This window comes from Notechis scutatus, chromosome 2 (genome assembly GCF_049901735.1).
Source record: "Notechis scutatus isolate UNSWTSFEM ecotype Mainland chromosome 2, rNotScu1.2, whole genome shotgun sequence".
In the NCBI taxonomy this organism is placed as follows: Eukaryota; Metazoa; Chordata; class Lepidosauria; order Squamata; family Elapidae; genus Notechis; species Notechis scutatus.
Genome location: NC_142010.1, coordinates 28,044,852 through 28,061,638, shown reverse-complemented (window position 1 = coordinate 28,061,638; position 16,787 = coordinate 28,044,852). Strand labels below are relative to the sequence as shown.

The 16,787-nt window shown below is 36.7% G+C and overlaps 1 pseudogene; it reads right to left on the bottom strand.

The window, feature by feature from the left end:
- LOC148131975 (vomeronasal type-2 receptor 26-like) overlaps positions 1–16,787 on the bottom strand; it is a 234,877-nt pseudogene that overhangs the window by 171,630 nt on the left and 46,460 nt on the right.

The window sequence follows — 16,787 nt, the reverse complement described above, 5'->3', positions numbered from 1 at the left end:
GTAGTTACTGATTGGAGTATGACGCCTTTATATCTTTCCCCTAAAGTTATAACACTAAATATAATACATAACTTCCATTCAGATTCTGCTTGGTACATTCTTAAACTACACACAGTATTCTTGAACCAAAAAAAAAGAAAAAATTATAAATGTATATAATTAAAACAACATTCCACTCCAATTCAATTTTATCATTAATATTAATATTCATTAAAGTCTTAACATTTTTCACGTTACTTTTCAATTAAATATCATACTTCTATGGGAACAATTATAAACTTTCCATAGTCAATTCCCCCCCTCTTCACTTATAAAACATTGACTAATTAAAATGTTCCCATTCCTTCCTAATTCAATTTTCTCATTTATTTTATTTCATTTACTTTATTCACAAACATTTCACTAAATTACACTAACCATTCTATCCCTCATTCTAATCATATGTTGTTTCCAATTTTCTAAAGTTATTTCTATTACAAATATAACAACACAATCTCATGTACCTTTACAGAATCCCCCTTTCAATTAGATTTTCACCCATTATCTCTAAATAGGTCCTGTTTCTTTATATCTTGCTCCGGACCTTTGTAACTTCTTTTCCTTTCCTTCTTCCCTCTCTTCTTCTCTCTCCCCTTTTTACCCCTTTGTCTCTCTACCTCTATTTCCCTCTTCTGTATTCGCCTTTTCTGTTGCTTTCCAGTATTATACTTATTTTTGAATTATTTTTCTTTTCTTTGGTTGTTTTTTTAAGTCTTAAATTCTCCATCCTCTTTCCCCCCCTTTCCTTTTTCTTCCCCACATAAAGTTACTTGTTCATTAAAGATGGCTTTTTCTTTGTCCCAGTCTTCTTGTTTTGCAGTCTTTTCTTGTTGTTTCTCATAGTTCCAAATCTCCCTTTCTAAAATTGAAAAACGAAGCCAAAAGAACCCTTCCCTTCTTGTGCATCTTCTTTGTACTTTTTAAGTTCCATTTTCAATTCATCCAGAAGTGGTGCCATTGTAGACATTTTTAAACAACCACCCGATTGATTTTAGTAATTCAAATATAATAACCAAAAATCCAAAAGTCACCAAGTAATCCAAATACACACAAGCTGTTTCTTTTTGCTCTTCCTTTTTTCCCCCCACTTTCTCTTCTTGGGGTTACTATTTAGTTGCAAAGTTTCAGTTAAAATGTATCTTTTAGAAGTCTTATTGAAATTTTACTTTAGATTCTTTTAAAGTCCAGGCAGTCTCCTCCCTCTTCCAGATCCTGCCCTTATTCTTTTTCTCTCCCTTCCTGCTTATAGGAGAAAAAGTTTTTAATGTCCAGAAATCTTTATTGTCCCTTTGGCATTTAGTTATATTTTCAGCTTAATTGCCTATTGATGCCAAAGTGAATTTTTCCAATTTCTTATTCTTAATTGTCAATATAAGGAAAGAGAGAGAAGGGGGAAAAAGCCAAACCTTTCCCTTTTCACTTTCTTTCGCTGCTTCTGACTCTTCTTTGGGAGCGATGTTATTTCTTGTAAAATTAAATTCCAGGGTACCTTAGTTGTTGCTTTTTCAACTTAGCCCAGTCAGCCAAACTTTCACTTCTTATCTTCCTCCTGCACGTTCTTTTCCGGTTGAGTTCTTCTTTGAGGTGGCCATTTCTGACCACCGCTCCTACCACCTTCGGGAAAGGGAGTAAGGCCAGCTGAGGAGAAGAGATGCGGCTCCCCTCGACCCTGCTGGTGGTCTCCCCCCTCTTTACCACCTCTACAGGGTGGCTTAGCCCCGAAACCAGCTGGCTCGGGGCGCTCCAGCAGTGAGCCCAGGCAGAAACCGCATACGATCGCGGATTCCTGTCTGTTGCTGAAGCCCTTCAAACCAGAAGTCCTCAGTTGCACAACTTCTTGTTGTGTGCCGGTTTTCCCTTTTTCTGGATCAAGAGTGTGACACTGGAAGTGGTTCATGGCTTAAGAGAGTATCTATCCCTTCTCTCTCACTTCACATCTTGCTCCCTTCCTCCTCATCCTTTTAATTATAATTTTATTGTGATTAGAAACATGTATTATTTATGTTTCATTGCATGCATACAGAAAGAAAGAAAGAAAGAAAGAAAGAAAGAAAGAAAGAAAGAAAGAAAGAAAGAAAGAAAGAAAGAAAGAAAGAAAGAAAGAAAGAAAGAAAGAACATTCAAAAGAGTGGGAACTATGATACATATATTGGTGTCAAAACTGTTAATTTTGAAGCAGTGCATACATTTTTAAATAAACTGCTGTATGTAGGATATTATGAGTGACATTGTAGAATTTTAAATTGATCCATTTGAGGGACACCATGGGGTCATACAGCCTAACACTCTCTCCGCAGGAGTCCCAATTAATGTGTCCCTGAACATACAACATAGAATAAAAGAGTTGGAAGGAACCTCAGAAATCTTCTAATCCAATCCCTGCTCAAGTAGAAGACAAATGATTGTCCAGTCTCTTTTTCAAAGCCTTCAATGATGGAGCATCCACAACTTCTGAAGGCAATCTATTCTATTGATTGATCTTCTCACTGTTACGAAATTTTTCTTTAGTTCTAAGTTGCTTCCCTCCTTGGTTATTTTCCAAACATTGTTTCTTGTCTTGCCTTTTGATGCTCTGGATATCTTCTCAGTTGTTGCATTAAGATAAGCAATGAAGGGGACACTGACCTTTTCCGGTTCACTGACCCAGCTCTAAAAGTTCTATTCCTTTTAGGATTTTTCCTCTCATTCATCCACAATCTCTTCTATTGTAAATCAGTATTTTTGCATTTATGATGCTCTGGAATAAAAATACACAGATCTTAAGTCTTTGTGTAACATGTTTTAGTTACTGTAAATAAGAGCCCTGGTGACATAGCGGTTAGAATGCAGTATTGCATGCTAATTTTGCTGGCTGCCAGCAGTTTGATTATGACTGGCTCAATGTTGACTCAGTCTTCCATCCTTCTGAGGTCAGTAAAATGAAGACCCAGCAGGGGTGGTATTCAGCAGGGTCTGACCAGTTCTGGAGAATCGGTAGCGGAAATTTTGAGTAGTTCAGAGAACCGACAAATACCACTGCTTACTGGCCCCACTCGCATCTATTATCTGCCTCCTGAGTCCCAGCTGATTGGCTGGGTCTTCTTTTGTTGCCCTGCACAGAAGAATGGAGCTGGTCAGCCATCACTACCCTAGTCTCTCTCTTACATTCCATTCAGATTATTTTCAGACCATTTTAGTAAGTATTTAAGTATTAGTATGAGAAAACAAATGTGTCGTTAGGAGATTTGTTCTATAAGACTTGTAAGAGTCTTTTAATGTACCTTTTTACAATAATGTAGAATTATTTCACGTGGTTCGGTTTCCCATCTGGTCTACTTGGGAGAAGATTAGTCTGGCAACTTTCTTTTTGAGAACTCCATCTATCTTTTTTTTCCCCAAGACATTTATGAATAATCTCATTATTTGTTTCTTTATTCAATTTATTTCTGATGAGCTCTAAAAGCTTTCCTTTAAAAGGCAAATTTGGTCAATTACATTTTGTCAATACATGTTTTTTTTCAATATATGATTAACCAATTTGTCAGAGCTCTTTCACTTTTGAAGAAAGTGGTAACACTTGTTCTCCCAACTCACTATATTTGCCACTTTGACAATGGTAGATGAAAGTCTCAAAAGTGAAAAAACCACCTGGGATAAGAAACCAAGGTTTCTGCTTTTAAAATTCCTGGGTGTTTCTGTTCTAGTTCCATCCATTTCTGGAGAAGAATGAATTTTTCAATATTTCCCATCGGAAATTGTACTTGGACCAAAATGGAGATGTAACAGCAGATCTGAAAGTCATAACCTGGATTTTTATTCCTGGGTTGGATCCCATCGACGAGCAACTGGGGAGTTTTGAAAGGCAGAGATTTACAGTCAGTAAAAATACTCTGTCATTGCTAAACTTTTTCAATAAGGTAGGATAAATATTGGTGTCCACTCTCTACCTATCCAAAGCCTGAGCACACATTTCAAGTTGGCTTAGCCTAGTCGACAAGGTGGTTGACCTTCACAGAGAATTGAATGTGGAGAGTAGAAATCTCACACCTTTTTTTCAGAGTGCTTGGAAGGCAGCTTTCCTTTTCATGCTAAAATACTGAATATTAATTTAAGCTGATTCTTCATGTTCAACTTAAGATGTTGGATGACAAATTTTCAGCACATAGATCATGCCCCCTCTTGTGCATCCTAGACAATCTGGTATTTCCATAAAAGTGATGAGAGAGGCCCTCAAGTACTGATGATCATGGTACCGATAGATTCAATTTTTCTTGTTCCTTGTTCTAAAATAGCAAAAGAGAAGGCAATTCTGTTAAAGAGTTCCCGAGTTGAGGTTTGGAATGAATTGAATGAAGTGGAAACAAGACATGACCTTGGTCAACAAACATGCCTTGGCATTCAGATTGTCTTGGCTTCGCACCAATGCCCCTTAAAAAGGAAGAACCATAGTCAGTAATTTTTTAAGCAGGCCAGATGTGGCCATAATTATCCATGGTTTCCTTTCACCCCAGTGGGATAGAGCACTAGGTCTCCTGACCATTGGAAAGAAGCCCAAGATATTGAATTCACTTGAAATCACAATGACTGGTCTGATGTGAGATAATGCCCTGCCCCAGAAAACTGGAGCAGTGAAAAGGACTTTGATTGATAAAAAAATATTGGAAATAGCAAGGAATAATTTGAAAGGAAATGTTACTTAGATTTGACTTTTGGCTGGGGATTTCATCTGATAACCTTTGAATGACATTGTTTATTATAATTGCTTCCTACATGAAGTCTTGCTGAGCAGAAAGGAAGCTCCAAATTTACCTAATAATAAATGTCTCTCCATGCCAGTTGGTGTCACCTAATTACAGTTCTTTGACAGAAAGGACCTTGTTTTGGATGTCTAGCTGGGCCTTTAAATGACCTTGTCCAACAAAGTGTTCATATTCAGGTTTATCTCCTGCAGCAAAAGATGCTTGAGTTTTTGAGGGAAATATAGAATAGAATTCTTTTTTCTTTTTAATTTTTATTCTTTAAGAACAAAAAATACAAAAATCTCATTTCCATTAACAGCTATTGTGTCATTGTATATACATGTTTCTTATTTTGTGGCTATACATTATTTTTATCCTTATTCTTCACCCATTCCTACCACCTTTCCCATGTCGCATAGTATTCTCTATCCTCCTTGCCTTTCAGTTCCATAGTGAATTTATCTAGTTCAGCACAGTCCATTATTTTTTGAATCAAAACTTCTCTGGTGCTAGTTTATCACTCTTCCAATTTTGTGCTAACGTGATTCTTGCTGCAGTTAAGATATGTACAATAAGGTATTTTTTATCTTTACTCAAATTCCCTTTAATCATACCTAATAAAACTGTTTTGGGTTCCAATTTCAATTTATATTTTGTAATCTCAAAAAGCCATTTCTGGGACTTCCGGTTTGAACTCCTTAGGCGACAGACTGAAATTCGCAATCGTGTGCAGTTTCGATCTGTGCTCGCTGCCGGAGTGCCCCAAGCCGGCTGGTTTTGGGGCTAAGCCACCCTGTAGAGGTGGTGAAGAGCGGGAAGACTGCCAGCAGGGTCAAGGAGAGCTGCATCTCTCCTTCCCAGCTGGCCATTACTCCCTTTCCCAAAGGCGGTTGCAGCGATGGTCAGAAATGGCCACCTCAAAGAAGAACTCGACTGGAAAAGAATGTGCAGGAGGAAGATAAGAAGAGAAAGTTTTGGTTGACCGGGTTAAACTGAAAAAGCAACAACATAAGGTACCCTGGAATTTAAACTATAAAAAATAACATTGTTCCCAAAGAAGATTTTGAAGCAGCGAAGGAGAGAGGGAAGGGAAAGGATTTGGTTTTTTTTTTCCTCTTCCCTTCCTTATACTGACATCTAAGAGACTTAAGCAAGAAATTGAAAAAAAAAATCCACTTTGACATTAATAGGCATTTAAGCTGAAAATAAAATGTCAAAGCGATAATAAAGATTTCTGGATACTTAAAAGCTTTTAAAAGCAGGAAAGCAGAGAAAAAGAATAAAAGGGCAGGATCTGGAAAAATGGAGGAGACTGCCTGGAACTAAAAGGAATTTACAGTGAAACCTTAACAAGATTCCTAAAAGATACATTTTAACTGAAACTTGGCAACAAAATAATAGAACCCCAGGAAGAGAAAGTGGAAAAAGAAGCACGAAGAAACAGCTTTGGATTATTTGGATCACTTAATGATTTTGGGATTTTTGGCTATTGCATTTAAATGACTAAAATTAATTGGGTGGTTGTTTAAAAATGTTTAAAATGGCATCACTCTTAGAAGAACTGAAAATGGAACTTAAAAAACAGAAAGATGTGCAAGAAGGGAGAGGTTCTTTTGGCTTCGTATTTCAATTCTTAGAAATGGAGATCTGGAACTATGAGAAACAAAAAGAAACGCTTGTGGAACAAGAAGATCGGGACAAAGAAGAAGCCATCTTTAATGATCACCTAATTTTATGTGGGGGGGGAGGAAAGGGGGGGAAGAGAGTGAAAAGTGTAAGATTTGAGAAAACAATAAAAAAATAATTGTTTGAAAAATAAGTTTAATATTAGAAAGCAACAGAAGAGGAGATTACAGAAGAGAGAATTAGAAGTAGAGAGACAAGGGGTTAAAAAGGGGAGGGAGAAGAAGAGGGGGAAGAAGGAAAGGAAAAGAAGTTGTAAAAGACAGAAACTAGATATACAGAAACAGGGAAAAGGTCTAAGGATTGAAAGTATAAGCCTGTTTAGAGATAATGGGTGAAAACTTAATTGAAAAAGGGATTCTGCAAAGGTACATAAGATAGTATTGTTATATTACAAATAGAAATAATTTCAGAAAATATGACTAAAATGATGGATCAAATATTTATTGTAATGTAGTGGAATGTTTGTTAATAAATAAATGAAATAAAGTGAATGAGAGAATTAAAGTAGGAAAGGAGGGGAACATTTTAATTATTATTAGTGATTTATAAAAATATAAGTGAAGAGAAATATGGGGGGGGAAAGAATTAATTATGGAAAGTTTATAAGTGTTCACAAGGAAGTATGATATTCAATTGAAAAGAAATGTTAAAGATGTTAAGATGTTAATGAATATTAATGATAGAATTGAATTGGAATGGAATGAGTTTTTTTAAGAATATAGTGTGTATTTTAAGAATGCACCAAGCAGAATTTGGTTGGAAGTTATGTATTATATTGAATGTTATAATCTTAAAAGTATAATGGATACATAGAAGAAAAATAAAAAAATAAAAGAAACAATAGGACAGGGATGGTAGGCACGTTGGTGTGCTTATGCACGCCCCCTACAGACCACTTAGGAAAGGGGTGAGGTAAATAGTAGAAAGTCTAAGGTTAAAGATTTGGGGTTTCGGGAAGAAACCACAGAGTCAGGTGGAGTATTCCAGACATTGACCATTCTGTTGCTGAAGTCGTATTTCCTGCAATCAAGTTTGGTGCGATTAACCTTGAGTTTGTATCTATTGTTTGGTCTTGTGTTGTTATGGTTGAAACTGAAGTATTCATTGACAGGTAGGACATTGCAATGTGTGATTTTATAGACGATATTTAGATTGGACTGGAGGCGGCATAGGTTTTCTAGGTCTAGCGTTTCAAGTCTGGTGGCATAAGAACTTCTGCAATGAGTAGAGGAGTGGAGAACTCTTCTTGTGGAATATTTCTGGACTTTCTCAACTGTGTTAATATCAGATACGTAATGTGGGTTCCAGACTGATGAGCTGTATTGGTCTAGTAAATGTTTTGTATGCTCTAGTTATTAGTGTAATATTACCAAAGAAAAAGCTACATAAGAGGGGTTAACAACTCTTAATGCCTTTTTGGCTATGTAGTTACAGTGGGCTCTAGCACTTAGATCATTAGAGATGAGTACTCCAAGATCCTTGACAGAGTTTGGATCATCAACAAAGTCTTGACTATTCAGCCTATATTTTATTTTCTGATTTATTTATTTTTGCCGATATGTAGGACAGAGCATTTATTTGTTGAGATTTGAAGTTGCCATTTGTTTGACCATTCTGATACATAGTCAAGGTCTTTTTGAAAGGTAGCAGTATTATCTTTGGTGTTGAATAGCTTTACTTCATCAGCAAAGAGAACGCAGTTGCTCTTAATATGATCACAGAGGTCATTTATGTAGAGTATGAAGAGAGTTGTCCTAAAACACTGCCTTGGGGGACACCACTGTTGACAGGTACAGAATTTGATAGGACGCTCCCAATTTTGACCATTTGTTGTCTATCCCTAGCTCCTTTACATCTTTCTTAAATTTAGTTTGAATTTGCAGATATACCCACCAGTCTAATATTATCCCTTGTTCTTTTAGTTTATCCAGTGTTTTTAATTCCCCCTGTTCATCTACCAATTCTTTATATCTAATCATTTTTTAAATGTCCCTTGCATTTGGATATAATGTAGCTTCCATAGGTGAGATCCAGTTTGGTCTTTTCAAATAATGCTTTTTTTATTATTATTATTTTCTCCCATGTTTGTAAAAGTGAGTCCCTTATCAAATGTCTATGGAAATAGGAGTGGATCTTATTCTTTTTATCCCATAGAAAGGCATGCCACCCAATTTGGAGGTCATGACCTTCTATTGCCAAAATTCTTTTATTTTTTAAGTTTATCCACTCCTTAACCCATAGTAAAATTGCTGCTTGATAATAGGTTTCCCATTTTGGGAGTCCAAGGCCATCTCTGGTTCTACTATCTTGTAACATTTTCAATTTTATTCGTGCTTTTTTCCCCATCCATATAAATTTCATTACCGTCCTATCTAATTCCTGAAAAAAAATTCTTATCCAATTTTATAGGTATGATTTGAAAATAATATAATAGTTTTGGTAGTATGTTCGTTTTTATGGCCACTATTCAGCTTAATAGTGATAATTGTAATTTTCACCAAATAGCAATATCTTTCTTTATCTGTGAAAGTAATTTCATATAATTATCCTCTTTTATGGAAGAGCATCTTCCTGTTAACCAAATTCCTAGATATTTAAGTTTTTTGACACTTTGTAATCCCAATTTCCTTTCCAATTCTTTTTTTTTTTTTTTTTTTACTTTCTATCAAGTTTTTGGTTATTACTTTTGTTTTATCTTTATTCATTTTTAGTCCTGCTACCACCCCATATTCTTCTAATTCTTGAATTAGATAGGTCCGTTACTCCATTGGATCTTCCACAAAAAACACTAAGTCGTCCGCAAACACCTGTACTTTATATTCTTCTTTTTTGCTCTTCAGTCCAATTATCTGCTTTCTTTGTCTAATCTGATTTAAAAGCACTTTGATGGTCAAGATAAAAAGCAGAGGCGGCATTGGGGAAAAAAAGTAATTCTTTTATTGGCCAAGTGTGATTTGACACACAAGGAATTTGTCTTGGTGCAAATGCTCTCTATATACATAAAAGAAAATATATATTCATTGAGAGTCAATAATAATAAGGTACAACACTTAATAATAGTCATAGGAAAGTAATCAAATATAATAGGTAAGCAATCAATCATAGTCATAGATAAGCAATCAAATCATATTAGGAAACAGTCCATATAAATTGTAAGGATACAAGTGACAAAGTTACAGTCATACAGTCACAAGTGGGAGGGGATGGGTGATAAGGAGTGATGAGGAGATTAATAGTAATAGTAGTGCAGACTTTGTAAATAGTTGGACAGCGTTGAGGGAATTGTCATGACTTTATCTCTGTCATCTATTGATAGTTCTAGAAACTACGTACTTTGTTTTAATGTAATTTAATCAAGATGGCAGAAATATAAATTAATGGATAGATAGATAGATAGATAGATAGATAGATAGATAGATAGATAGAAAGATAGATAGATAGATAGATAGATACCATGTTTCCCTGGAACTAAGACCTATCCCAAAAATAAGCCCTAGCTTGATTTTTACATGTGTGCCCAATATTAGCCTTGCTGTAACTTTTTCCAACAAAGGGCTCATATTCATGTTAATCTGCTGCAGAAAAGTATGCTTGACATTTCGAGGGACATGTTCTCATGACCTTATCTCTAGGTCATCTAACTACACTTTAGGCACTAGGTACCTGGTTTCAGTCTTATATAACTAAGAGGGCAGCCATATAAATTAAAATAAAATGTACAAATAAACAAGGACCCTCTTGTTTTAAGGTTAACACCTGTAATTGTAAGGACCTTTTCCTATGTATCTTAACCGAGAGACTATTTTAGATCACTTTCAAAGGGAAGCAGCTTTTCAATTTTTTATGTAGTCTTGAAGAAAACTTTGCATAGTGATAAGCTTCTTTCTTCATCACAGTTTTATTCTCTTTTTTTTTTTTACAAATCTAGTAGAATAAAACTTTAGCCAATGTTTTAGAAGGATTTTGATTCTATAATTTAACACAAATACACCATCTTATTTTAAAATCATAGATATATGAAGAACGGAGAAATCAATTTTAATACAGCCATGAGAATAAAATTACTGGTTGTCACTTAATGCTTAAATCGTTTCTTAATTCCACCCCTCCTAACTTATAAAAGTCTTTTATTTCAATGAGACATTCTGTAAGCAAAAGGGATGAATGCCTATGGAGATGATCAGTCCTCCAGGTCATGGATGTCCCAAAGGTGCTTTTTCCAAGAGGCAACTGGAATTTGCCTCTTGGAAAAAGCACCTTTGGGATAAAAGGGATGAAATAAATGAAGACATTCTCAGTAGTTGTATCTCCTGCAACTATTTGGAAATATTTAGACAATTCAGACTCATCTAAGTGAAGGCTAGAGACTATTTGGCTAATATGCATTTTGAGCTTGATTCTCCATGTATGGTGAATGCTAACATATCTTTTTGGCATTGCTGGTTTTTCTGCTTAGTCTTTGCCTCAGTCCAAATGTGTGGAAAATTGTCACCCTGGATTTGTCAAGAGGGCTCGAGAAGGAGAGCCAGTTTGCTGCTATGACTGCATTCCTTGTCCAGAGGGGACCATCTCCACTCAGGAAGGTGAGTCACACCTGTTAAAGTAATTCCCCGTTAGGAGAATGAGCGCACACAGGGAGATGTAGTGAGAGTGGTGAAGAATAACACACAAACAGCACATAGCTACACTGTATAGTAAAATGTAGGTTTTACTTCCAGTAAACGGTTAAGCGAAGTCCAAACACAGTCCAAGTCATTCACGGTTAAAGCAGTCAGTTTTCAGTCCAGGGATAATCCAGTAACAAAGTCCAGTATCAAAAACAGTTCAGTAACAGATTTACATCAAATCCAAAAATAATGATGATCAGTAACAGTCAATAAGGAACAGCAATACTCTCAGCAACAGGACAGGAACTAAACAACCCAGGTTTCTGGCTCCATCTTATGGCCATTTGAGGAACGACACCCAATTACAATTTTAGCATTCCCTTAAAGAGGCAGTATTAAAATGTCTACCCTGGTTTATATATTTTCCAACCCAACTGTTAGGTGACTTACATTCCTAACATTCTCCCCTTTGGGTAGGACAATATATACAACCTTACATTCTATGTCCATAATCCTCACAGCAAGCCTTATGCTTTACAGAGCCTTGGGCTTTTGTAAAATGATCTACGATGTTATTTTCTGACACACAGTGTTCCAGCTTAATCATCTTACTTTGCACACATTGTCTCACATTTAAATATCTTAAATCTGTGTGTTTTGATCTTATCTTAAGAGCAATATTTGAAGCCATTTGTATTGCTGATTGGTTGTCTTCATAAACAACAATAGAATCTGTTACATCAATTTCCATATCAATTAATAGTTGCTTATAACAAATTAAATCTGTACATAATAAAGACAAACATGAGAATTCAGCCTCCATTGTTGACAAACTTAAATGTTTCTGTCGAATAGACCTCCATCCAATCAACACCTTTCCCAATAATACTACAGTACCCCATGTAGATTTACGTGTATTTACATCTGTAGCCAAACTTGCATCGGCATATGCAGTTAGACTCAGTTCATCTTTAGGCTCCAAATACAATGCATAATGCATTGTTTGTTTCAGATATCTTAACACACGTTTAGCAGCTTGCCAGTGCCTTACAGTTGTCTCAGCATAAAACCTTGCTAATTGATTAACACTGTATGCAATATCTGGACTTGACCAATTACTGAGATAAGATAAACTACCAATCAGGCACTGATAAATGTTCTTATCAAAAACAGGACATTGACCATCACTGTGGCTAAACTCCTGGCACATCGGTGTTTTAGTCAGTTTACAAAGTTCCATTTTAAAACTTTTTAGTAATTGGTTAATTTTATCTGCCTGTGAGATTTTGTATCCTCCCCTAGTTTTATCTCTTTAAACCAAGATATTGTTTGATTTCTCCTAACTGTTTTATCTTAAATTTCTTTTCTAACAGTGAAATTATTTTAGTAGCTTCTTGTTCAGTTTGGGTGATTAATGCTATGTCATCATTAAACAATAGCAACAATGAAATTATACCATTTCTTTCCTTTTTAAACAAACTTGGATCAGCCATGCCAGCTACAAAACCTATCTTAGTTAATTCTTTAACTATACACTGGTTCCAATCATATCCTGATTGCTTCAAGCCATAAAGACTCTTTTTCAATCTCCAGCAATCAGTTGTATTATCATTTTTGAGACCTAAAGGTTTCTTTAAATAAATAGTGTGTTGCAACAGTGCATGCAGATATGCTGTCTCTACATCTAAATGATTTACAATGTATTTCTCCTTAGCTGCCCACACTAATGCTGCTCATAATGTAGTAGCTTTCAGACTAGGCACAAACACCTTATCGTAGTCATTTGTTGTCTGATTGAACCCTTGTGCTACTAACCTGGCTTTATGGGTAACAGTCCCATCTATACCTGTCTTAAGCTTATAAATCCATTTACACGCTATGGCATGTTTACCTGGTGGTAACCTGACATTTTTATATACTTCCAAGTTTTTTAATGATTCCAGTTCCTTATCTATTGCTTCCTGCCAAGCAGCCTGATCCTTAGCAGGATACAATTTCAGTTCATTAAAATTACTTGGAACTGTATTCACTTGGCATACAACACTAGCCTGATATCTATCAGGTGGTCATGTTACTCGGGTTGAACGTCTCAGTAATACAGGGCTAACTGGTGGATTCACCTGTTCCACCTGCTCCTGTTCTTCTATTTCTTCCTGTGCCTGTTCTTCTACTTCGTCCTGTGCCTGTTCTTCCTCTTTAATGGCTATTCATGGTTTACTTAATTCATCTTTAGGGACTATTTGGGTGTCAATAATAATATCATCGCTGGACTCCTGTTCCAGTTTATCCCACCCAACGTGCTCAAGAAATTTTGCACTAGCACTACAATAAACATGAGCTGTGCCTGGATCCCAAAATCTAAAGGATCTATGGTTGGCCTCGTAACCTATAAAAAATAATTTCTCAGCTCTAAGTTGCCCTTTCAGTCTTACTTGTGAGGGAATATGCACCCATGCTGGAGCTCCAAATGTGTGTAAATAACTTAAATTTGGTTTTCTGCCATGCCAACAAGTGAATGGCAATTCTCCAGTTGTTGTGTTAACTACATTGTTTAACACATGGTTACTACACATTAGGGCTTCACCCCACAGTCTTTCAGGCAAACCTGAGTCAGATAACATAGTACGAGCCATGGCTTGTAACATTTGCCCTCTTCATTCTACAAACGAGTTATGTTGTGGTCTCTAAGGTGCAGAACGTTTATGCTCGACACCAGTCAATTTCAGCATTGTTTGGAATCTATTGTTAACAAACCCAGTCCCATTATCAGTAACTAAAGTAATTACTTTACTCCCCATTTTTCTCTCTGCAAACCATAGCCAATTAAAGAAATGTTGGAATGTTTCTGTTTTGTTTTTCATGAGATAGCAGAAACCGTACCGTGAGTAATGGTCCATTATACTCAAAACATAGCAGGTACCTCCCAAACTAGGTTTCTTAGGACCAATTATGTCAGCAAACGCAACCTCTAAAGGTTCTTTGATCTTAAACCCATTAAGTCTGTTTGCTGGAGTAACCTTGCTTTTCTCTTGGCTACAAGCATTACAGTTTAAATACTTGCTACAGGGTTTTAATTTTACTCCCTCTGACAATTCAACAGTTTGTTTGAGCATTTTGAAATTAATGTGCCCCAGACGTCTATGCAGTAAATGTATACATTCATCATGTGGCTTAACGTTGTTATAAACTGAGTTAGCGATCTTCAACTGGTCATCATGTATCACATATAAATCATTCTCTAAAGTAGCAGTAACATTTTTACTCTCCTTCTCTATTATACAGTTATCTCCCCTAATGGTTACTACATAACCAATATTTACTAAAGCCCTTACTATTAATACATTAAATTTCAGTTTAGGTACCTATAACATAGTTAAATGTTCATTTGCACAAGAACAATATGCAGTACCTTCACCAGATCCTTTCATCTTCCATCTATTTGCCAATGATATATGTTGCTTACTCGTAGACATCTTTATAAACCTCTCTCTATCTTTAGTAATGCACTGCCATGCTCCACTATCAACAACCCACAAATCATGGTTTACAGTTGAATTGCTAGACATAGCTAAACTAACATTCTTCTTGGACTTCTGGTGATTACCAGTATTCTGTCATTTTCCCTTCTTACAGAATCTAGCAATATTTCCCCCAGCCCCACAAGAAAAACATTTCCTAACAGTATAGGCAGTTTTACACAAATCCTCTTCTCATGGTTGTTCCTTTCTCAGTTGATCTCTATCCAGTCATCTTCTTGCTTCTTCTAACAACCTTCCGGTTATGTCAGTCAATGTCAGTTTATCTTTGGTCAGGACTTCCAGTGAAGATACGTAATCATCATAACTTTCATCCAATGAGGAAAGAATGATGTAAACTTAATGCAGCTTTGAAAATATCAGTTCTTTTTCATGTAGCTCTTGAAAAGTTCTTTTCATGAAGTTTAAATGAGCTAACATATCTCCACATTTCAGAAGACGTACTCTAAACAGTTTACGTGTAAGATGTATGTGTGCACCTAGAGTGTTATAAATCCTCTTCAAATTCTCCCAACACTTAGCAGCAGACTCTTCTCCACGAATATGGACTAGCTGCTGGTCACTCAGTGTTAGTCCAATTATACAAAGAGCTCTTTTGTTGATCTGTTTAAAGTCAGCTAACTTCTTGGCATCATCCTCATTTTCTGGATCCCAAGCATTTACATCCAGTGGGTCTTTCACGGTTAAAGCAGTCAGTTTTCAGTCCAGGGATAATCCAATAACAAAGTCCGGTATCAAAAACAGTTCAGTAACCGATTTACATCAAATCCAAAAATAACGATGATCAGTAACAGTTAATAAGGAACAGCAACACTCTCAGCAACAGGACAGGAACTAAACAACCCAGGTTTCTGGCTCCATCTTATGGCCATTTGAGGAACCACACCCAATTACAATTTTAGCATTCCCTTAAAGAGGCAGTATTAAAATGTCTATCCTGGTTTATATATTTTCCAACCCAACTGTTAGATGACTTACATTCCTAAGAACACCATAGAAAAGGGTGGGCCTTGTGGAAATGAATTCATTCAGAGCATTTTCATGGAAGTGCAAGTTAAAAGGCAAATTGAAGCTCAATTGTGTTCTTGTTCATCTTCTAATTGCTCAATTGATTATCTAAGGGAAGGGGTACCAAAAAGAACTTGGAAAAGGACCTAGTTAGAGATAGTAGGGTTTGGCAGTTTGAGCAAGCTTTACTAGTGCCAGTTTTTTTAAAAATGTGTTTATCTGCTGAACTGAACAGAAAACAATAACAGAGTTGGAAGGGACCTTGGAGGTCATCTATTCCAACCCCCTGCTCAGATAGCAGACCCTATACCATTCCAGGCAAATGGTTGTTCAGTCTCTTCTTAAAGCCTCCAGTAATGGAGTACCCATGACCTCTGAAGACAAGCCATTTCATTGGATAATTGTGGGCAGTCCCTCAAATATTGGAACATTAAGCTACAGGTTGAGTGCAGTTTGTCAGCCACTTACAGTTTCCTTCTGTGTTTTAAGTTCTAGGAGCATCAGATATCTTTGAAACTTGAGATATTATGTTAGGGTAATTTTTGAAAGTATCATTGAAATATATTGCAATATATATTGCTTGAAGAGCAAATGGCAGTCATGGCCAGGAGGGCCTTTGTGCAACTTCGGGTTATGGACCAGTTATGCCCTTTCCTGGAACAACAGTCCCTACTCACAGCCACTCATGCCCTAGTCACTTCCCGTCTTGAGTATTGAAACACGCTCTACATGGGGCTGCCCTTGAAGAACATCCAGAAGCTCCATTTGTTGCAAAATGAACCCACATGGTTTTGTGCATACCTGATGTGCACGTTTCACCTCTCCTGTGGGAGCTGCCTTGGTTGTCGATTTGCTTCTGGGTGCAATTCAAGGGGCTGGTTGTCACCTTTAGAGCCCTTCATGGCTTGGGACCAGGTTATATGAGAGACTGTCTCTTGCTGGTCACATCTACCCAACCCATTAGAGCAGGGAGTCAGGTAATGTTGCAGGTCACATCCCTGAGGAAGATAAACCTGGTGGGACCCAGAAGAAGGGCCTTCTCTGTGGTGATTCTCTCTCTCTGGAACATCATTCCCCCAAAGATTAGAATGGCCGCCACTCTAATACTCTTCCAGAAGTCACTTGAGACCTGGTTCTGCCAGTGGGCCTGAGGAACCCAGAATGGGATGGAGCCCATCAAATGGCTCATGTGA